General features: G+C 45.7%; 1 protein-coding gene across 3 annotated transcripts in view; it reads left to right on the top strand.

Moving 5' to 3' along the window:
• The window catches only part of PIP5K1A (phosphatidylinositol-4-phosphate 5-kinase type 1 alpha), a 195,655-nt gene that overhangs the window by 29,715 nt on the left and 142,281 nt on the right, over positions 1 to 23,659 (top strand). The gene's annotated exons all lie outside the window — the stretch shown is intronic.

Genomic DNA, 23,659 nt, shown 5'->3' with positions numbered 1-23,659 from the left:
CTTTTTACTGCAATAGAAAACATTTAATTAGATTGCAGCTAAACTTCATTAAAAGTGGAAGCTGCTGCAAAAAAATTGACCAATTAAAAAATGAATTTAAGAACAAGAAAAAAAGTCACCTTCTAAACTTCTTCGTGATACCTGTAATTCACCTAGTAATGTATATGTTTTCTGATGTCTTCTTCCTTGGTATGCTAGAAATATGTATGTGTTCAAAATGTGGTGTGGATGGGTAACTTTGACGTTTGGCCGATGCATCCTGCTCCCTTGTAGACTTACCTTTGTCTTATGGCAAACATGTGGGAAGTAGGGGTTTGTTGTGCTAACAGAGTTGTTTGTCAAGTCATAGGAATTTTAATAATGTTTTTCTACTCTGGAGCTATTTGATTAACAACCATGCAGACGTTCGGTCCTAGCCTCTGAGCTCATCCGTCTTCTATTTATCTGCCTCTGCTTGAAATATCTGTCTGCCATGATGCTTCTCCAAGAATAGCTTTGCCGTTCCCGTACGTTCCTGCCATACCTTTAGTAAGCAAAAAAGGAATCTTCATTGCAACTGCTCTGCTCCCCCTGTGGCATTTGGTCCTTGTCCCCAAGCGAAAGATCAACTTGTGTACTTTGCAGGTTTAACTTTCACTTCCGTGTGTAGAATTAATTTCCAGCACCGAGCTGGTGTAGGTGGCGTGAGTGTGTGTGTGTAAGGTCCTAGGTAACGGCCAGCACCATCTAACCGCAATTACTCCCCAGCAGTGTGGGTGATTTATTTCCATCGCGAGCACTTTGGTTTCATGACCATTTTGTTTGTTATTTTTGATGTCCAAGCTATGTAAACTGCAGTGATTTCTCTATTACGTCTGACAACTTTGTCGAGCTATGTGGAACTGGATAAGGATTCTTGTATCAAAATCCTTCACTAACCATGCCTACGTACCTTTTTGGATGAAAAACTCTGATTCAAGAGATTGAGGTTCTTGAAGTACTGAAGGATCTTTTCAAACTGGATCTTTGTGACACGGTTGCACCTGCCTCAGCTCCCTCAGTATTACCAATAGTGTTGTTGCACCTTGCTGTAGATGAGACTTATCCCTTTAGGAAGTTGATAGTTTTTAGCCAAATTCCTAACCTACAAGATTGGACCAAAAAAAACGAGGAGGATTCTGAAATGGAAAAGTGGCCATTTTAAATCTGTACCGGTTTCTGTAGCAGTGAATATAAACTTGGGCACCAAATCTTCACCTGCCATTCCAAAAGTGTCTTCTCTGGTTTTGGTGTTTGTCTCTCAATTAACAGTGCTTTATATCTGACGTTTTCTGGTTCAGAGCACAAAGTTAGGACTTACAATTTCTTCACTGTACTACTAAAGCTCATTTTTGTAGGAAGAACTCCTCTCCTCCATAGCTTTCACCAGATGACTTGGCTTCTCTTCATGTAGGCCAGATTGCCAGTACTTTTACTCTGGTATCGCACCCTTCTATTCCTCATTTTAGTCTAGGTCAATGAACTTCAAGCTTCAAGACCTGTGATTTTTAATGTGCATAACAACTGATTTACCATGAGCCTGCTGTGCCAGTTTCACATCCATTACCTCCTGCTACAAAGACAAATTGAATCTCTCCAATTTATTGCAGAGAAAATATAGAAATTGTGCCCAGTAATTCAGCCGATGTGGCTAACGATATACTGGATGCTTTTATTACCTACCTATGGTTCTTTTGAAGAGTGTTTCAGTGACCATGCCAAGAGTGTTTTGTTACCTTGCCACGATTCACGCACCCAGGTCAGAATTTGATTTTTGTTCCTGCTTGTACTTGGATTGAACTGTTCCCAGATATGCATTCATAAGTTTTATGAAGGAGCCTCATTGAGTGTTCACTACACAAGAAAGAGACGGATGTGAGGTACCGTATTCTGATCTTGAAGTGAACCTCTCCATCTAGTTACCCAATTTCATCCGGGATGAACAAATAAATGCAGGCATTGAGTCTTATTCCACCTCTTATCATGTTTCAAGATGGGTTCAGTTTATGTTAATGTAACCCTCCACTTAGCATAATGTCTACCTTAATGGAACAATTATTTGTTACCTGGTCTATTCATCATTCTGAACTGTCCCCTTCCTAATCCATAAACATCAGAGCCCAAGCTTTCACCTGATCGCTATATCCAAGATGCCACCCTGTGGCAGACAAGCATCCTGGCTGCCTTCAAGCATTGTTCACTTATCACTGTAAAATAACTGCTCAAGCTTTGAGGCCCACCTAGATCCACTCTATAGACTACCTCTCACTTCAAAATTTCAAGGATGATCTACTCTCCACCAATGCCACCATCCTGTGAAGGGTCCTTCTAAACTGCTTCATAACTTCAGGCCTCTTTTCTCTGCAACCCCAAGGCCTTCTGCAACAGAAACAATACTTCACTCTTGCAAGCTACGACCAGTCTCGAGTGGACTCTTTCTTCATAAATTCATCTAGATAACAGCCTTCTGTGAGATCTCTGAATTTTTACTACAAAATAACTTGCTCCTTGTTTACTGAACAATCTGAAGACAACAGTTGACCGAAATGGAGTTGCCACCCTTTTGCTTCTGGATCTGTGGGCTTGTTTTGATACGTTCAATACCCCACTCGATTACTGAGGCTAGAAGATTTTTACAGTTTAAAGCACATCCTTAATTGGTCTCGTACCACTCTGGTACATCTGGCAACAGATTTCTCCCACCAGTTTGGTGCCCCATGAGGTTTCCATATCTTGAGCGCATACTTCAGCCTACTGCCACACCTCGCAAGTCATTTAGAATGTGGCAGATGAACAGCCTCTACCTTTATGATTACGCTCACACAACACAAATCTCATACAGATAGTCCTTTGGGTACATATTGCCATTTGCACCACTTTCAAGGGCAATCCAGGGCACATCCCAGATTTCACCCAAGTGAAACTTCAATGCTACACGCAAAATTAGATAACAAACACACACACTCACACTCACTCACTCTTGCGGTACATTTTTTGTTAGACAGCCTGCTCCTGGTACTTCCTGATGGCAAAGGAAAAAATATCCTTGATCAACTGGAATTGAAGAATGTGGAAAGAACCTAGGAGCTCCCAAACTGATGTCGCCCTCCGTATAAACAGCCATGTCAAGCCATTGTTATCTCCATAACTGAAGAACCAGACACTCGCATAGTGTCATGATTTGCAACACTCTGCTTTACTCTTCTTCGCTTCTCATCATGAATAAGGGCAGCTATAAGCACTATGCTTTATTTAACTTGATCTGAAAAACATGACTTGGTGGTGATCCCCTCTGCTAGAATGATTGGCAAGCTTCCGGCTCTGTCATGTTTAGGGCCGTGTGTCTTCTGCAGTAATATAATTATTTAAGTTTGGATTTTTTTCTGACTTACTCGGCCCTTTGCTAATATTCTTAAATCAAAGAAACCAGAAATCCTAATAAAAATGCTTTGAATTTACAGCAATAGTTACTTTTTCCCTTATGGAGAATCAAATCACTTGTCTATATTTTATTTATTGTATAAACAGTAAAACACAATTATTCAAATATCAAAAAAGATAATAAATATATGTAGTTTTCAATTGAATTTTGTAGGTTAACACGCCATATTTTTGTTCTTTTTTAAAATTTTTATATACATGTTTTAAGTCTTCCATTCTTCTAATTGAAATTGGATATACATGAAAACAATTGCGGTCTGTCCATATATCTATCTTCTAGTGAACTCGGGTATACTTAGATGTGTCGTACTCCTGATCACTTCCGAACTATTTTAGCCAATACATGTTTCGGGTTAAAACTGCATCCTCAGGCCGACGATAAAACTAATACAAATAAGGATCCTTTAAATCAAAGACTGAGGAATAAATCTAAATCTTCAACACCCCAAGGACTATTGCTCCATGCTGTAACATGTTATGTGGCAGGCTAAAGGGGAAGGTTTCCAAAGTCCATTAGAATATCCATTCCAAAATGACCCCAGATTATGAATTATTCGACTTGTATCCTAAATTGACCTTTGTAGATTAACAGGGCAGCTTTTATAGCTGATAGGATCTCACGGTTTCCGACATCATTTCCCATTTACATGTTCCTTGCCAGAAATGTCAAAATATAATTGAACATTGATTCAAAAAGAGCATTTTCATATTCATTATTGCAAGTAATTCACGGTGTTCCTATATTCCACACAAAATACTTGCAAGGTTGGAAGCCATGCCCCGGTTGAGAATGAATTGCTGAGAAAGCGTTCACCTCTAGTGCTTTGTGCCTTGCCATATCCCACATAGGTGCCACGCCTCCGCTTCTCTGTCGGAGCAATATACTCAGTTGGTGGTGGAGCAGAGAACCGTGCATTTTCAAGTTGTCCAGCGAGGTTCCCGAAATTACAATTTCTAGGACTCTCCATCCAATACTTTCCACGCACAAAATTAAAAAGCTGTCTGAGTTAGACACATTTGTGCTGGAAACTTGCCATGTTTTGTGCTTAAATGGGCATCTATGTTTTGGGTTTCCTGTGCTAGCGAAATCTTTTGTGAATGAGCTTAGAGCCCGCCCATTACTTACCATTGGTTGGCTTTCACAACACTCATTTTCTTGCTTCGTATTAAATGGCTCCTTCTCCTTGCTTCCGACTTCTTCCTAGGTCTTCTTGTTGGTCCTTGCCATGAAGCATGAACCAAGTACAGCTTCTCGTCTGCAACTAGTGTCCTTCCCGCACGCACCTTTTGGGTACTTTTTTTGTTTGTGTAAACTATTATACTGGCACTCTTATAGAGTGCATGTGTCTACAGCACCTCTACCTAACCTGCTGTTAAAGATATCCCCACCCTCCTCCTGTTGTCATTGTCTCCCCCCCCCCCTCCTCCCATTTCATTGTTTCTTCTCCCCTGCCCCCCTTGCACTTTCCGTTGCTTGCCCCCCTGCTGTTTTCACACACGTACAACAGCACAGGTTGCTCTACAACATGGCTTAAATGGGGGGGGGGGGGGGGGGAGCAGCTGTGGAATGGGCAACTCTGGCCGTGTCAAAGTTTCTTTTTTTTTAAATAATATTTTTTACTTTAAGCATTGTTTAATTGAAGAAAAAACATTGACAAAGGTAATCGATCTTGCATAGGTAAAACCTAATGGCTTTGCCGGTGCTGCTTCTCTGTAGCTCCTTCTCTGGGGCTCGCTCGAAGTAGCTTCAGTCGTATGCGACGGCTGCAGCTTTTTGTACATCTTTTTTTCTGTGCTTATGTATGTATAAATCGCTGCCTTTATTTCTTATGTATAAATCACTCCCTCCAGCCTTTCACTGTAGGCAGTGCTTGAAATGGAAATATAGAAGTGCAGGAACAATGACCCAGAGTACCTGCTTGTTTCTGAGAAGTGTCCGGACTCTCCAGTTAAAAGTGTTACATCACTCTTGAAGTGCAGGTACTCTCCCTCTTAAAAATAAGAAGGTGCCGGTACTCAGTACCAACCCATTTAAAGCACTGACTGTAGGCCAGTTTACTTCCCGTGTATAAATCACTCCCTCTCTCCAGTGTAGCCCAGATTACTTTCTATGTACAAAGTATTCCTCCCTGCCCTTCGGTGTAGGACAGCTTACTTTCTGGCAGGATTTCTTCAATGCTCTGAAGTTGCCGTGGGCACCAAATGCGATACACATGCTTGTCCTCCTTAAAATAAGTCCGTCTTTGTTTGTGTGCCCTCGGAGTGAACGGGCAGGGCATAGGCAGAGACGAGAAGGAAACCTTAGCAGTCCCTGCACAGGAGACCTATTCATGTGTTGCTGTTTACCCTCCGGACCGCGACAACATGAGCCTGCTTGGATCGCTCTTAGGGTTGATTTCCTGCACTCACAGAAGGCATTGAGTCCGGTTTCCAAGAGCAGTGTCACCCAGGAGTGGCTGCTGGAGGGATAGCAAGAGTTACCAAACACAAGGACACAAAGGAAAATCAGCAGATGTCTGTTCCCTGTGTACTCTGTGGTGGAAGTGTGTGTGTGTGTCCTTATTGAGAGAGTTTTCTCTCCTGATCCCCCAGAGTTCTCCAGTCAGGCGTTTTCTACAGCTCGAAAGACAGAGCTTGCAACTTCTAAGCATTCTTTTTCTTGAGCTGCCAAAGATGACATGAAAGACCAGACTACATGTGTCTGGCTAAATATGAAAGGAGGCTGGCCCTGGTTTAGGACACGTGCCAGTGGCACAGAATGTTTTGGGTAGAGCAAAAGGTCTTCCTTTAACATGAGCAGTCAGCTGATTGCTGGGTGGTGCCCAGAGAGGAAGCTGATGTGTATTATAAATGATCATTCCACGGCGTGACATGTACGGGTGTCATTTGGAACCCTTGGCTTGACTATAATATGGCTGTGTCACTATTACAGACTTTATAGAGGTAAATACATTGCAGGTGGCCATTTCTAACCCTGTAGTCGCAGAAATAACGATTCAGTGTTAAAACCTTTATTAGTTGGGAAAACATTTTTTTTGATCAAGTTTATTGAATTTTCCAGAACAAAAAACACATTGGTAGCATACATACACAGTATACAGATACATTGTATAGAATAGGATACTTTTGATTCCAACCACACTTGTGTGCGAAACCCTGCCCTCGCCCAGCACATACACTACCATTTAGACCTTTCACACTGGCGATAAATTAAACCGTTTGCCCCATATTTTGCCAAAGAGTTCTGGGCAGCCTTTGGCCTCGAAGAGGGGCTCCTCTTGGGTACCGCACCAGTCCACTCCCTGCCTCCAGACCCTCACGGAGGGCGGTCTAGCCTGGGACCAAAGCGCGGTGATATCACGCTTTGCCACCGCCACAACCGTGCCCAAAAGATGCTTGTTGGCCCGTGATCCATCAAGGCCGTCGAACACTCCTAGGATCAGGCGTAGCGGGACATGAGGGACCTCCCACCCTAGAGCTTGCGTAAGCTCGCGCTCAACCCCTGCCCAGAATGGTGCAAAAGCGGGGCATTGCCATACCATGTGATAAAAGTCGGCTGGAGCGTGGGTGCAACGCTGGCACGCTTGAGAGGACCGCAAGCGAGCGCTGAACATACGCGACTGAGTGAGGTAAGCCGTGTGGAGGTAGTAGAGTTGGACTAGACGCAGCTTGGATGAAGTCGTCAGGGTCTTGGGTGCCATAAGGGCATCCCTCCAGTCCGCGTCTTCCAGGGGGCCCAACCAACCCTCCCACCGGGCCCGAAGCGAGTCTAAGGACGCTGGACCATTGTTCACCAAGAAGCGGTAAATCTAGGACACACCCCCCCTCTGCCCAGGTTCCCCATCATCACTTGGGCCTCCAGGGGACTAAATTCGGGGAGGTAGGTGGGGGCCGGAGTGTGGACTTGGAGAGCGTGCCTCAACTGCAAATATTTGTAGAATTGGGAGGAATGGAGGGAATGGCGGTGTTGTAGGTCTGCAAACGATCTGACATGATCTCCCACCCAAACGTCCCCGAGCTGCGAGCTCCCGATGTGGTCCCATTTACGGAAGTGCTGAAGGGACGAGACTTCCTCCAGCCAGGCACCACTCCACAGAGGCATCTGCCTGGTGAGTCTCCGGTCCCATTTAACGTACCGTAGGGCGGTTCGCCATGCCATGAGCACCGTTCTAGTGATAGAGGGGAGATCCCGGGGGACTGAGCTCCCGTACAGGTATGGCTGGAGGTGCGTAAAATCCGCTGTCCGGAGCTCCACTCTGTACGCCGGGTCGGACCAGCCGCCCGCGAACCAGTCGTGGATCACAATCAGCTTCTTGGCCGGATAGTAGAGATGGAGATTAGTCAACCCCATTCCTCCGTCGTAGGGGGAGGTATGCGGCAATATGCTAGAGACACACGTGTTCTCCCTCCACCCCATAAAAATCGGGTGAGGACTCCGTCCAGCTCCCGAAACCAACCGCCTGGGAAATGAATGGTCACGTTTTGCAAGATGTATAGGAAGCGGGGGAGGACCATCATTTTGAAAAGGGCACTCCTACCGAGGGGGTTAAGGGGAAGGGTCTGCCATCTTCTGAGATCCGCCTTGACTTTAGTGACCAGGGGCGTGCTATTCAGAGCCCACTCTAGGTCCAGGAGGAGGGCCACCCACACCCCCCAGATATTTCAAGGATTGCCTCCGCAGGGGAATGGTCGTTTTGCCAGTCAAAGCACGCCCGAGAAGAGTGCAAGGGAACTAGGGTGGACTTCGCCGGATTGAGCCTGAGGCCGGAGACCCGCTCGACGGCCGAAAGGGCATCTAGGCATCGCGGGCCCGAACTCTCCGGGTCCGCCATGAAGAGGAGGACGTCATCGGCGTACAGGGCAATTTTGTCGATCTGGTGCGGATCCCAGGCGCAGATGAGGGAGGCCAGGGGTTCCATAGCCAGTGCAAATAGAAGCGTCGAGAGCGGGCAGGCCTGGCGGGTGCCCCTTCGGACAGGGAATGCCTCCGAAACCACGCCATTGATGAGGACCCTCGCCTCTAGGTGGAGTAGAGGACCCGGATGAAATGCCGGAAAGGTAGGCCGAAGCCCATCCTCTCCAACACGTCCCCCAGGTAACCCCAATCCACTGTATCAAATGCTTTTTCAAAGTCTAGGAAAAGCAGTGCAAGATACGGGGTGAGGAGATGGTGATGGGCAAGGTGGAGACGGTGTATGCAGTGTCTGGTCCCCCGGCCGGGCATGAAGCCGCATTGATCGGGATGCACCAGTTCTTGTAGGTGGGGATGGAGCCATTGGGCCACCACAGTGGCAAAGAGTTTATTTTCGGTATTAATAAGGGAGATGGAACGGTAATCCATACACACGAGGGAGGGTGGCTGCGTCTTCGGGAGGACTACTATGGTGGCCACATCAGTCTCTGGTGGGAAGGCCCCCACTTAGACTACGTGCTTAAACAGGTCCTGTAGGTGTGGAACCAACGTGTCTCGGTAGGCCGCATAATATTCTTGGGGGTAACCGTCGAGCCCGGGCGTTTTGCCGGAGCGCAACAGTGAGATAGCCCCGTGTATCTCTTCCAGGGTGAATGGCCGGTCCAGAGCCTCGGAGTCTGCCCGGGAGAGGCAGGGCAGGTGGGTCCCGGTCTCAGTCAGCAGAGCCGCCAGTGAGGACTGGGGGGGGGTGGGCTGCATAAAGGGTTGCGTAGCAGCCCGCTAACGTCTGGGCGATGTCTTGGGAGGTGGTGTGGTGAGTTTTGGTTCCACCCGAATTTCGGGAATAATGCGGTTGGCTCTAGGGTAGGACACTAAATTGTGGAGAAGTTTGCCATTTTTGTCCCCCCAACCATACACCTGCGCAACCGAAGAGTGCCAGAGCATTTTAGCGGACTCCATCGAGATCCGGTGAATTTCTTCTCGGATCAGGGCAAGCTGTCGGGTGGAGTCCTCATTGTCATTGATAGCCTGGGCCTCCTCCAGCTGCGCCGCCTGGGCTTCTAGCTGCGTGAGACGGGCATATTGTTCCAGGCGTTTTGCGTGGACCATACCCCTGGCCACCCCGCGCATTACGGCCTTACTGGACTCCCACAACGTACCCGACGAGGGGACCGAGCCCGCATTCGTGGAAAAATCTTGCCGCAGTTCCTGCCTGAGAGACTCCGCAAATTTGGCATCCTGCAGGAACCAGACATTCAATCCCCATACCGTCCGGGTGACGCCGGGGGAGTTGCCGAGACAAAGGGAGATGGGTGAGTGGTCTGAGACACCCCTGGGTAAGATTGTGGACCCAGCCAACAATTGACACTCCACAGCCGACAGTAGAAACGGATCAATACGAGAGTGGGTGTGGTGAGCTGCCGAAGTATGGGTAAATTGGACCTGGCGGGGATTCCACACCCTCCAGGCGTTGCAGAGACCCAGGGCCGACGACCAGTCAGATAATAGTTTTGCAGGGGCAAGGCGAGCCGCCGATGGGGTGCCCGTTGTGTCACGTGAGGGCAGTAAAACGGCGTTGAAGTCACCTCCTATCACCATCCAGCATTGTGGAAAGGAGGAAAGCACCAGTGTGAGGCAGCGGAGGGCAGGGACCATGACGGCGGGAGGGATATATGTGCATAGAAGATTGATGGGGTGTCCCTCAATCCTACCCGTCAGGGCGACATAACGGCCCTGTGCGTCCGTGTCGGCTTGTGTCAGAGTGAAGGGCTGCCCTTTCCGGAGTAGAATGGCCACCCCCCCGGGAGCCCCTCGTGAACCCAGAGTGCCAGACCCTGTCAAACCTGTACCGGGCGAGGAAATTGCATTGTGTGCCCAGAAGGTGTTTCCTGCAAGAACAGGATATCCGGTGCATACCGGTGGGTGCTTCGAAGGACAGCGGTGCATTTTATGCGGTCTAGTAGGCCGTTGACGTTCCACGAGACCACGTGGAGGGTCCTAGATAGGGTAGACGCCATCGTAGTGAGTGGTATAGGGAAGTGGAGGTGCAAGCGCAGGCAGTGTCTGGTCCCGGTGTGAACTTGTTCCCCTGGTCGGGACCTCTGGGCAGGAGGTGTGCTTCGAGGTGAGTCTTGTGTCGTTGCTAGAAGTATGTTTACGGAGTGTGGAAAAACATTTAAACGCGCTTTCACTAATAATTTGTAAGATCTGTGAATTTGCATCTAAAGTTAGAAACAACTGCTGCAACGTACATTTTAACATCCCAACCCAAGACGACTCCAAAAATAAAGGAATTTTAACAGTGTACAAATTACAAATGTGTGTTATTGGCATATAAAACTAGCAACACCCTGCCTCCTCTGCAGCAACTGGGTCCTGGTTTCATGCGTTGCCGTGTGGCTGATTCGCAGATATGTTTTACTTCTGATTTGGCTTCTTGGGCAATCCATTTCTTGGCTTCTACATCGCTGTGCCTTTCTTCTTCTGAGAATATCAGTTACCCAGGATATGTCAGTATTTTTCACTATTGTTTCCTTAACACACAATAGGTCTGGGCAAAAGTTACCTCATTAGTAACAGTTTAACCCCTCCACAACCTGCTAAAGTGTGCTGCTTTACATTTTTTTTTTTTTAAGCAACTCGTGATAGGTTTAAGATATTAACATCATTTTTGTGTTGATATTCGTATATTATGCAGCAGACTGTGGATTGTGTGGCAAGTGCAGTAAATCCATAAATATTTTTTTTAAAAATGCATTAGCCGTGCAAATGTTCCATACAATCTGCCTTTAATTCAGTTTCCTGGACAGTCTGGCAAGGACTTTCCAAATGTTTTTCTTTGCATTGCAGCGTCTTATTTAGTTGTGTGGAGGTGTGAGGTATAGTTTCAGTGTCTCTACTTCCCCCAGCTACTGGGACACGCCAGGGTTTTCCTGTGAGAGTTCAGAAATATTCATTTTCAATTCTTTCTTTCCAATGATTGTACCAATGTGTTTTACATTTATGTAGCATGCATTGTTACATTGGTTTGGCATCGCAGTGCATCTAGTAGTCTGAGATTCATGCACTAAATGGTTCGGAAGTTTCCACCCCAGGCCACATTCTGAATCTGCCTGTGGAAATGTGATGTCTTGATGAAAAGTGAACGTGTCAATTGTCCATGAAAGTTCTCGGTTTTTAATGAGAAAGAGAGAGGCTGGAGCAAATAGATGGGAAACAGCCTTTACCACGAAGCATTTTCAACGCATTACGTTTACAACGATACACTTACCTCGTAAACGTCTTCACAACGCGTAATGCTTCAACGACCATCTTCACCACGCAAGCAACGTCATCACGGAACAACGTCATCCTAATCCGAAAAAAAGCATCAGTCCGTTTTCAGTGTCGGCGGAGACCTGCGGAAAAAGGAAAAAAAAGAAGAAAGGGGGCTTGGGGGGGGGGTCTCTCCCCCCCCCCCCCCCAAAAAAAGAAAAAGCGGAGTAAAGGTAAAATCGAGGTAACGGCAAAGCGTGGAAAACACATTCCGTTGTAACGCATGCGTGGTAAAGGCATGCGTTGCAACGGAATGCGTAGTAACGACATATATTCCAAATAGATTAGTCTTGGTCAGTAAGTGTTTCCTTTTCCCAGCAGATGCAGGTCTGGAGGTAGCCTTCATTTTTGATGGATGCTATATTAACCGGCTAGTTGCATCTTTGGGCTGTGCTGGATGCATTTTCGGAGTTAAGTCTTCATCTGTTCTGTTGAACGATGGTTGTATTTTGTGTGTCTTGGTGGACTGTGAGCAGTCACACCTAAGTGTATAATGTGTCTTTGTTGTTGTTTTGTAGCATTTATATACTGCTTGATACTCCTGTTTGGGGTGCTGAGGTGCCTTTTTGGCTGGGTGGTGCTCTGCACTGTCTGGAGTGTGCGCTTGGCAGTATTGTAGTTGTTGTGATCACTAGCATTGTGACGGAGGAGGTGGTATTAGAGAGATGCGTGCAAATCATAATTCAGACTAAAACATAGGAAGCTATACACCACTGCCGTAGCCAGGTGGGTGATGTGTAGTTATACACCAAACAGAAAGGGTAGGGTCATCAGTGAAGGCCCAGTTAACCTTACGGCAACATACCCAACGCAGAGATTTTGTCAAATTAGCAAGATGATGCCAAATGGTCATGAATGGGAGTTGCTGAAATTAATAGAAATTATTCACTTTTTTAAATGCGGGGATACTCCCTTCTGCTGTACAAATACTCCTCGTGAAAGAGATAAAAAGTGGAAGGTGAATCGAGCTTTGCAGTCTGTTACAAAACTACGCAATCTTTAAAGGGCCAGAATTCACTTACTCGTGCCAGGCCAAGAGAGGTCCTCGTTTTGAGCAGAGGTTGATACCCCAAACGCTTCTCATGTTCCCAAAGATTCCTTACTTGAGTCATGGTTGAAACGCTAGCCAGATCGGCACCCTGCACTCGTGTGGAATTAAGCATTTAGTACAGGTCTGCCATGTGCTAGAATGGCTCGGTTGGCCAGAGTTACCCTTCTATCAACTTCCATACTGTCTCCGACTCCCCCTGCTCTTTCTAGTTTTAAATGATCAGGCATTCTCCTGCCCTAAAGATTTTCTCCCAGACAGCTTCTACTTTAATTACTGTTAGGGAATGACATTTCAGAGTAAAAAGAGACTGTGTGATGACAGGAGACTTACTTTGCTTCAATATAATTGAGCTAGGACAGCAGCATGAGAAGCTGTCTCCTCGCCCTCTTCAAAATGGCCTTGCAGAGGCACAAGTCCAAGTATCTGACTTTGATTGGCACAGTGCAAATGCTACCTACCACCTATCCATCTTAAAAGTAACAAAATATTCCGTTATTACTGGGTGCATTAGCAGGCAGCCAGCTTCCTTTAAACACTCTATTGGAATCCTGCAGCAGGTCGATTTACTGTTTTGGGTGCCGTTGTGGATTTCCACACTCCACTGCTCTTAATAATGGAAAGCCCTAAAACAGATTTGTGATCCACAGCATCTATAGATGACAATTCCTATGATAAAGCTACAGCGTAAAGCAACTTGATTATTTTTGTTTGTTTTTGTTTTGTTGATGGTTTTTTCCTTAGTTATGAATTGTGGGTGCTGTGGACGTTGCACTCTGGACAGCGGGAGAGGTATTTTTCCTTTTGATTACGTGGTAAGATTGCTTGCTTCCCAGGCATGAACTGTGTTCAAATTTCTTAATAAGAGAGCAGCGGTTCAGTTCCTAGGATAACTAATTCAGTTTCTTTAGTGCCCTAAATGAGTGGTGTGGATCCCATTGGCTGGCGTTGGCATGTGAATTGTTGCTCGAGTGATCCTGTCTGATTATACTTTGCCGTCTAATGTTCTCTAAGTGGAACAGCTGTGGATTTCTCAGAGCTGCTGCTAGAATATGAGAAGATCTGAGTAATAGATCTGACAATTATGTTTGCACTAATTACTTTTAATATACATGTTTTGCTTTTATCTTTGTGCTTTACTGACTTTGTTTTTCATGTGTTCTTTGAAGATTGATGCATGCTCTACATTTGTATAGTGTATGGTTGAGATCCTCATGCCTAAAGGGTTCTTTATCCACTAATAAGAGATGGAGCATCAAAAATCCTAAATTGTAGGTAACTGGTGGTAGCAATACCTATACGTGGTGGTGCAACAGAGAGCGCTGAGGCACGTCTTTTTCATCATGTCTCTGAAATGACTGGATCTTCCAGGCACCATTTGTTTAAAAAAAATTGATGACCTTGTTTATAAGGTTCTAGTGTTCGAAAATCACAGCTAATACCTTTAGTACTGTGTCTGGGCGGAAGCCCAAGCTGCAGTATTTTGTCCACCACTCGAACTTCCAAATGGAGGCTGTGACAAACATTTTTAAGATATGTCACTGGGCATGCATATTGCAGTTTGTGCATTATTTTTATTCCAAAGTGGCAAACCAGAACCAATTTTCGTACTACAATAAGCATTGTTTGTGACCACACACCAATTATAGTTGGATATAAAAGATGCATGTTGGACATTATACCAGAAAGCATACTCTGTGCTGGTGTATTGTCTGTGTCTATGGAGGCAGTGTTTGAATCTTCAATTTCACGAGATTACTTTATTGCTGAGCATGCTTCCAACTCATGGCCAAATTGCAGATGACAATCACCCTAGTAGTTATCAGTTCTCTTTGGGATCCTTCGTGGATTACTATTTGAGTCAAAGGGCTGGCTTTAAGACGATTCAGAGCTCACCAGATGTCTCTAAATGCAGTCCACATTGGGCCTTTAGCACTGAATGTTTTTGTTTGGGTTGTGTTATGAGATTAGTTTGTAGCTACATAACTGCTAAACCCTTTTTCAAAGATCCCTTGCCAACAACCCCACATTTGGTGTCCATCTTTTGATGGTGTCCTTGAGACTCTTGACAAACTTTAGTGTTTGGGACACCTAACCCGCGTATCTCTTTATGTTCTGAAGAAGTATTTTCTAATTCGATGTTCCTTGCATTTTAAAATTCTTTTTGTAACGGTTACATCTAGTCTGCAGATATTGGATTTTGGCAGTGAATGTGAGCTTCGTTTGCATATAATCTCTCTTGTGGATGTTAATTTTTAGTTCTTGTCTACAGATAACTATAGCTGTAATCAAAGACCTATTATGTACAATCCAATCTACCGAGTGGTCTTTGCCTAAGTCCCTTGCTCATAATTGGATGTCTTCATTGTCTAGCTGAATTCCCTGGTTTGTATGCAAGTGTTTTCCTTCATTTTCTTGTTTGTTTTGCATCTGGAGCATAGTTTCTTAACATCCTTTCTAGTTAAGACTTGTGGGGGGGGGGGGGGGGCGAAAGTCTTGCATACAAACAGCTTTTAGCTGTTGTGTTGCCAAAAGGCCTCTTGACGACCATACCAAAAACACACTTTTGCTTCCTTCCTTTCTCTTCTTGTTTGTCCCTCCTCTATAGCATGACTTATTTGCCACACATTTGAGTCAATGATTTCCTTCCACTGCTTTTATTCAGAGAACTATTTTTTTCTTTTTGTTAAGCGCTCTGTGTGCATTTTCTTGCTCTCCCTTGTGTGCTGCTCTCACCTCAAATAACTGCTCCGCCACACACACACACACACACACACACACACACTGTGTCTGCTACTTCATCCTTGCACACCCAGCTCATCCCTTGGACCCCCCCATCTCTAGCTCCTCCGTTGCTCCCCTATGTTGACTTCTCTCATACTTGCTGCCATCTCCATGCTCCTCAAAGGCATCCCAATCCCTTTTGTCTTGGCACAATTATATATTTTTTTACTTGTTTCAGGAGACCTCAGTTGTCACTTCCTGCCAGGCCACTCTGTTTTCAAAAAAGCGATTTAGGACAAGTAAACCTCTTCCAGACCCCCCTCCCCCCCCCCCACACACACACACACTAAGTGGCGTCAGGAACTCTGATAGCAATAATCAGAAAATAACACATTGTCTAGCTTCTTCTTCTATATTGTCAAAGTAAAATAAAATGTTCCTTGTATGTAAATAAATAATTCAATTAGAAAGTGTACACAGACACCAGAAGGTGCTAACGACTTCTTCTCGAGCTGAGATACGACTTCAAATTTTGTATTTGGATTTACTAGCTAGCATTTCTAGACCATTGAGTCTGTAACCAATATCATACCATTGTTGTGCAATGTGGGGGATTTAGGTGCTTGTCAGGAAGGACTTTTACCACCGTCTTCACACATGCTCCAGGAAATAGCGATGTAGTGAATATGAAGAGTTAGACAGAATTATACAATTTAGTGGCCTTGCTCTGATATAACTGGTCGGGTATAGGCGTCTCTGGCTTTGGTCGTGGAACTTGAACTCAGTGGACTGACGCCTATGCTATGCTTTTCAGCACAAAAATGGTGAAGACTCTGCGTCCAAAAGTGCACCAGTAAACAATGAGGTTCTACCGAGTGTAGTTAATGGTGCACTTCAAGGTTCATTTTAAGTATTGGTGTCCGTGGTAAATAAGAGACCAGTTACCCATACCAGCTGAAACATAGAGCTGGTATTTCTAGAACCAATTGAGCCCCAAATTGGTTCTTGGCCTTTTTAACGGTGGCAGATATAACACAGTGGCATCCTTCAGCTACATCTATCTTGTACGAGGGTGCTATAGCTCAGAAACTGCCAGTCACTGGCAACATTTTCAGTTGGTGGTGAGACATCAACAGGACCAGAAGCTCCCTCCGAACCCCAAGTTTTCTCTATTTCCCACCAGGAACTGGAGTTTGGGGTTTAGCACTAACAAAAACAATATGTTCTGAACGATAAGTTGTTTCAGAATATTCCTCAGTCACACTAATAAATTCTAAACAAAATGGTCGCACACTGCTCCACCCACTAGCGTGTTACCCCGAAGAACTGTGGTCCCTGTAGTCAGCGTCGGCGGGTACGCCTATGCTCAGTGGTGCGTGCAAGTCAGAGTAGCGTTAGCCATCCCTGGACACGTGTTTCGCGGTAGTTGCCGCTCGTCAGCAGGGAGTAGGAAGAGTGTGGGGTTGCATGTGTAGGCTGCTAAAATCATATCAGGTCTGGTACCTCTCGTAGCAACGCAGGTGCGTAACCTACAGCCCGTCGGCTGTCGGGGCTCCGGGAGCCACTAAATAACTAAACAAAATGGTCGCACACTGCTCCACCCACTAGCGTGTTACCCCGAAGAACTGTGGTCCCTGTAGTCAGCGTCGGCGGGTACGCCTATGCTCAGTGGTGCGTGCAAGTCAGAGTAGCGTTAGCCATCCCTGGACACGTGTTTCGCGGTAGTTAAGGGATGGCTAACGCAACACATACTGTTCTTTATACATCGTGGCATAGGCGTACCCGCCGTCGCCACTACATCTACCACAGTCCTTTGGGGCAACTTGCTGGTGTGACGAGCAGTGTGCGACCAACCTTTGCTTAACACTAATAAATTCTAGTCCATGTATGTAAGCTCCACACAAGGCATGGGAAGAAATGGAACCGTTAGTCCGTTCTGAGAACGGACCAAGTGGATAGGGCACCCTAGGGATTCGGAAAGGTCCGATTCGATAGGCTATCCAGTCACTTGAGGTGAGTTCTAATTACTGCTTCACGACTTGGCAATGCCAGTCTGCCTTCTCTAGGGTAATAAACAATGCAATCTTCTGCTCTCAGGTGGTGTCTGTTCCTTTAAGTGCTCTCCAAGCAGATTCTCCAGGTAGAGCTAGGGTCTTGGATAGATCTTTAGCTAACGTGAGATTTAAGCATTCGCATTCCATTATATCTAGTTTGTCTCAAAGCCTGCATTGCCACTTTCCCACCCTCGAGTTTGGAATAGGATTCCTTGTTCACTTTTGCTCATGAAACTATAGAGCAACACTTCCCTATGGATCTTATGGTAATTATATTGATAAAGTGTATAGCTCACAGGCTAACTGTGTTGGTTCTCTTACAGCTGCACTTACAATTTCTATTACAGAATTCTGTGGAATTCATTGTGTCTCTCACTGAAGGAAGAAAGACCCAGACAGCACTTGATTATGTCGTTTTTTAGGTCTCGCCTGGCGTGAGACTGCGCAGACATGCGCAGTCTCGCTGGCGAGATTTCGTGTTTTTTTTTTTTTTTTAATTCTTTTTATTGGCATTTGTTAATATAAGCATACATATATCACATTCCGTATAGATGACTGTGATACATAAGTAGCAGAGTAGACCATCATCAATATAGAGAGTACGTTTGCGTCTTATTCAGTGTAGATGCGGCCTGTTTTGTAGCAGGTCTTCGCCAGTAAGAAAAACTGGGGGGGAGAACTAAACTGGGAAGTGCCATGGGGTTCTTAGTGGTTGGGCCAGGCGTATGCTGTGATGCTGTGAATCCGCTATTGCCTACTCAACAGTGCAGCTGCCTCTCGCCTCTGGCGAGATTTAGTGTTAACAGGTATTTTCTGTAAGGGGCATTAAGCCCCGCCCCTCTTTCCATTGGCTGGCGTCACCGTTTATGGTAAACGGTGGCCAGCCATTTGAAAAGAGGTGTTGGTGACGTATGTGCTTGGCTTTCTGAACCGTCCCACTTGGACGGCCTCGCCTGCTTTGCGTTCGTTCGTCGCAAAAGGTTTCTTAAGAAACCCTTTAACAGGCGAGGCCGTCCAAGTGACTCGGCTGAAAAAGCCGAGCAAATACGTCATGGCGTGCGTGGCGTGCGTGTCAGATGTTCTTCCCTTAGATTGGTCAATCTCTCGTCTCCTGGTGCCAGTAAATTCTCGTCGCTCGCAGTGAAGGAAAAGCTGCTGATGCGGTGCGAGCGTCGCACAGGGAATCCGTTCTTGAGCCAAGCTGTCCCTATTAGAATCTGAATGTAAAGTCAGTAATAAAAGCCTAATTAACCGTGCTGCCGGCAGAGCATGGGAATGCCACCCACATGGCGCAAAGGTTTCCCCGCCGTGGCCCTTCATGCCCAGCGCCGTTCTGGGGGCGGTAGAGTGGTCTCGACGGAGATTTACTGCTGTAGCGCTCTGCAAAGAACAGGCCGCAGCGGCGCTGCACCGAGCTGCCCTTTTACCGCAGCTTGCAATACATGTCGATAAGCATGGATAAGAAACTCAGAAAGGCTAGTTAGCATAACATGAAAGCGCTATCCTCTTCTTTGCCAGACCCGCCCTCATCCAGAATAAAAAATCAGGACATTTGGGATTATGAATAACTTTTAATCCTCAACATGCGTCTGGTGCTCTCCTGAAAAAGAGGGGGACCTGTCTGTTGCAGACCCTTCAGTATCTCCACTCGTACAGTGACTGCTTCCCACCCTGGAAATGATGCTCTGGTCACACGTCTCTTCTTAGTCGTGTTACCCTAAAGTGGCCGGATGGAGACGCACTACCAAGGGATGGTTGGGGTGCGGGAAACCCCTACTGATGCCTCCTGGCATATCAGTGACAAGGCAGCACCTGTTGTCCCCTCTATGGACACTCAGTGATCACTGATAACAATAGCAGAGGAGGCAGTCAAGATGCAACTCGCTGCAATGCTCTGAGACCAAAACAAGGCAGTGTGTCGTACTGCATAGAAACTCCCCCAGTCATCAGATTGTAAATATTCATCTATGACGGCTGGCATCCGAAGCACGCAATCCGGCACCATGTGGCCACGCTTTAACTCCCACCATTACACAGAAGCAAAGACGCAGCATTGTTGGATTTTGAGCTAGAATTGTGCAAAGGGGAGGGGAGCAGCCGGGCATACGCTTTACCTCGGGGTTGACGCCTTCAAGTCGGGTAATATTTACAATCATTGGGTGATGGGGATGTAACCAATTTCTAGTTACAACTGTGTTCAGAGTATGGTGTCGATAGGACTCAGTGTTTACTCCGGGTGAGACTTGACACGTTCTTAAAGATTCCCACTACATAGTGACTTGGGGCCCTTCCTGGCGCTCATGCTATCTACACCTTCGATAAAGCGATATCTTTTTGTTTTAAAAGCCAGTAAATCTCATTGAGAAATGGTCTATTGGATTAGTTCTGTTTAGTATCTTTTTTTAAACTGCCCCCTCCTCTGAGTGAACAATGTGATGTTCAGTGTACACTTTATGGAGGAGACATTTCTTTACATCGATGTTCAAAAACAGTTTGAACTTCAGCACATTTTGAGAAGGAGTAATGGTGGGAGAGACTGTCAAGAAGAGATTGTAAAGATAGTTGAAGTACGCTTTCAACATCACATCATGGCACCAGTTACACGCAGTTAAACTATTATTGCAGTTTTCGCACAATAAAACAATGCTGATTTAAAAAAAAAAACGCAGTTTTGGTAGCTGCGGGGACATGTACTTTTATTGTAACACCGTGAACCGTTCAAGGGAGCACGGCACAAAATGGGATGAGGCAAAGCCACTAGGGGTTGATTAAAAACCTAGCATTCCTACATTTATTCCCACTTCCCAATGCTGTTGGTACCCCTATGGGTCATGAGACTTCTATCAAACCCATCAAAGCATTTCCATGCCAGTGAAAGGACAAGCATTGGCATAGCCAATAGGTCTTGCCTTTGGGACCTTATAAGTGTTTAGTCATGCAACAGTTGATGTTGTTGCACCAAGGATATTGTGCTGCATAACTAAATACTTATAAGGTCCCAAAAGCGAGACCTATTGGCTATGCCAATGCTTTTTTTTTTTTTGTGTTGCCAGTGTTTGCAGCAAGCACACCCTATAGCTGTACTGCTCTAGATGGTTCTGTGAAATGGTGCCTGGTAGCATTCACTCTTACAAATGTCATTGTATTCTCTCTAATCCCTTGACAGTTTGGTATGAGGATGCGCATCAGAGGGCAGGCACTGCTCCTGGGAGTCTGGTTTCACGTCTATGCTTCTGCAGTGAAGCAGATATATGGCTAAGGCTAATAAATGTGTTAAAGCTTCCACCCACGATAATGCATGACTAAAAACTTAGAAGGTCCCAAAGGCGAGACCTATTGGCTATGCCAATGCTTGTTCAGGTTTCCACTCTGCTCTCTGCAGCCGGAACACAGCTCCCCGGGCTGGCATTCTAATTAACAGTTTCTCGAGCAAAATTGCCAACGCCCTGTTTGTGACTCGACTCTTGCTAAATACATGGCTACGCATTAGACCATCAAAATTCATTCGAAAGGCTAACATTTTTGAATGGTTATTTTTAGTGACTGTAGATGTAGACTCGCTCCCTCCCCGTTTAATTTATTTTCCCTTTTCTGGCTGCGTTCCGTTCCCCTGCAACCTGCCTGACATACCGTCGGGTGTTTATGTGCGGCAGGAGGCTGCCATATAGAGTAGTCAGTGGGGCCGAAAGACATGTAGGGCAGAGGAGAAGGTCGTCGCACGTCAGGCATTGATTGTGCATCTTTCTGAGGCCGTGGCCTACTCACCCTATAGATGTGATGTCCTGAAATGCGACCGCCTCCGGCCCGGCTGGTCGGCCTTGCATAGGCGCAAGCCTGGCAGGAATTCTCGCATCTTCCTTGAAGGCTGGGCCTCGTTTCAGGTAGTCTGCCAGACTACAGTGAAGGGCAGAGGATACCAAGGGGGATTTTCCGAGACAGGGGCAGTGGTTGTTTTTAAGCCCATTAAACCCCCGGAACAGGTCGTGGCTGGTCTAGCGGCTGCCCGGGATTCTGCAGCAGACATGTCGCTAAGCACTTGAACACCTGGAGGATTCTTGGGAAGCTCCGTTTAAGAAGCGATTTGTTTTCGGGAACCTGCAGCGCTCTAGGGAATAGGCCTGCCCTCGACAGTGGGATCATTGTTAGCCAGAAATCCTTTTAGTGTAAGAAGACGGCGAGGGAGGATGTAACACCCGCGCTTCAGCCATAAATAGAAGTGCGAATGTGTTCTGTGATACCTTTTGTTTCGGGACCACCCAGCCTACAGGGTTCCATAGGCGTGTCTGTTCCTGAAAGGTATCCAGCAATGGCATTGTTCTGTTTCTTGTTGTCGTCATATCTCACCCAACCGGCTTGAAATGATAAAACCATTGTATGCCTCCCCTGACACTTATCCTCTGGCTTCCAGGAATGGGAAGAAAGACCATCCATTCCCTCCGTCACCTCCAAAAAGTGTTAAATGGATCATTGCTTGACTACGACTTTTATCCCATGTTTTTCACCCTATGTAGCAGATCAGTTGCAATAAATTTGGTATTGGGACTCTTAATGTGTCTCTGGGATTCACTGCCATGAACCCAAGACTTGAAACTGTCTTTCTTAAGGTGGGTAGGTCTCTAAAAACCCATTTACTGAACAGACATAGTTAGCCAGCCCTCCTAATGTTGCTCCTTTTCATTCCTTGCCTTGTACATGGGCTGCAGGTTAGATGCCTAAAAGCAGCTGCCGTCCACACCTCAAGTCACACTATTCTTTTACAATGCTTAATCATTTATGTTGACATGTGAGAATAATGGATTCTGTCAGGTAATTATATTCCACTGGCGAGTGCCTACTGTCAGTCTTGAAAGTGATCATTCTGCAATCTATGTATTGGACTTTGTGTTTCGAGACTGCCATATATGGTAGTTTGTTGTGCTTTACAAAAAAAACAAGCAAGTTATGTTGAAGTGTTTTGTTATCCAGCAACACTACAAACGCCTTTACTCAAATGTCCTGTCACACAAGAGCAACCCTTTCTTAATTAAATTTGTTACTTAAATTTGTTTGAAGTAACATCTGAAGATTGATTATTGCGATCTCTGAAATGTGATCATTTTGTGGACCTCGGTGATGCTTCAAGCTATACTCTGAGAAGGAAAAGTAGAAATGATCCCTCCATCTTGTGCCTTTCAGAGTGATATTTCTGCGTCCTTGAGTCAGGCTCCAAAAGGCTGCTGTTACGGAGGAGTTAATTGTGTGGAGAGGCCATGCCTGCTTGTTGGAGCGTTCTTCAAGTAATTACAGTGTCTCCAGCAGTTTTTGGGGGGCAAAGTTATGTCTTCCAGAAGGACAGTGTTGTAGTGACTGGCAAGTGATAAATTTGACACACTTTTCTCGGTCATCAACTAAATACCAGAATGGTACAAGCAGCTTTTTCTCGCCGCCATGACCATGCCAGCCTTCTCGCATTGAGCACATTTGACTTTCATTGGCTGAGGCTATTCTGGGGTATCTCCTATGCCATACCATCCGATCGGTCTCACGTGCCACAGCAACACATGTTCTTTGAACTCCAGTAGTTTTCCAGTATTTCTTTCCCAACTTGATAGTGAAGGGGACACAGAAAGTCCTGCTTCCGTTAAAGACCTTTTAAATTTCATCATTCAGAACAATTCGTGCCTATACTTCACATTAGGAAAAAAATATCGGTCAGTCTTGAAACGAGAGCCGTAATGTTGATGTTGCGAGTTTTTGTTTCTCTTGGCTTCTTTGATGCTTCTGTGCGAAAACTGTGAAGTCACTACCACCCAACAGGCTTACTCAGTCGTTGTGGTGTACCATGTTATAAATTCTAATACGCAGGCACAGAGAGAAAAAGGACAAGAAGACACCTGTTTGCATAACTGTGTATTATTCTGTTGTGCTGGTCAGCTGCGAAGTCTAATGTCGCTTTAACTGTTCACTATGAAAAAAGAAAAACGTAAAATTTAAAAAGGGCCATCCCCGGTGACGCGAATAAGCAAGGACGAGGCAACTCGTATGGAAACTGGATATATGTATGGAAAAAACAAGTTTCCAAAGAGCTGGCATTTCCCTTTTGTTAGCACATTGTTTGATTTTGGACATTTTATACAATGTAAGCTAAAGTCATTAAGGTAGTTTTAA

Source organism: Triturus cristatus, chromosome 12 (genome assembly GCF_964204655.1).
Source record: "Triturus cristatus chromosome 12, aTriCri1.1, whole genome shotgun sequence".
NCBI classification, from domain to species: Eukaryota; Metazoa; Chordata; class Amphibia; order Caudata; family Salamandridae; genus Triturus; species Triturus cristatus.
The sequence above is the reverse complement of the archived record's forward strand: the minus strand, read 5'-3'. Positions and strand labels throughout refer to the sequence as shown.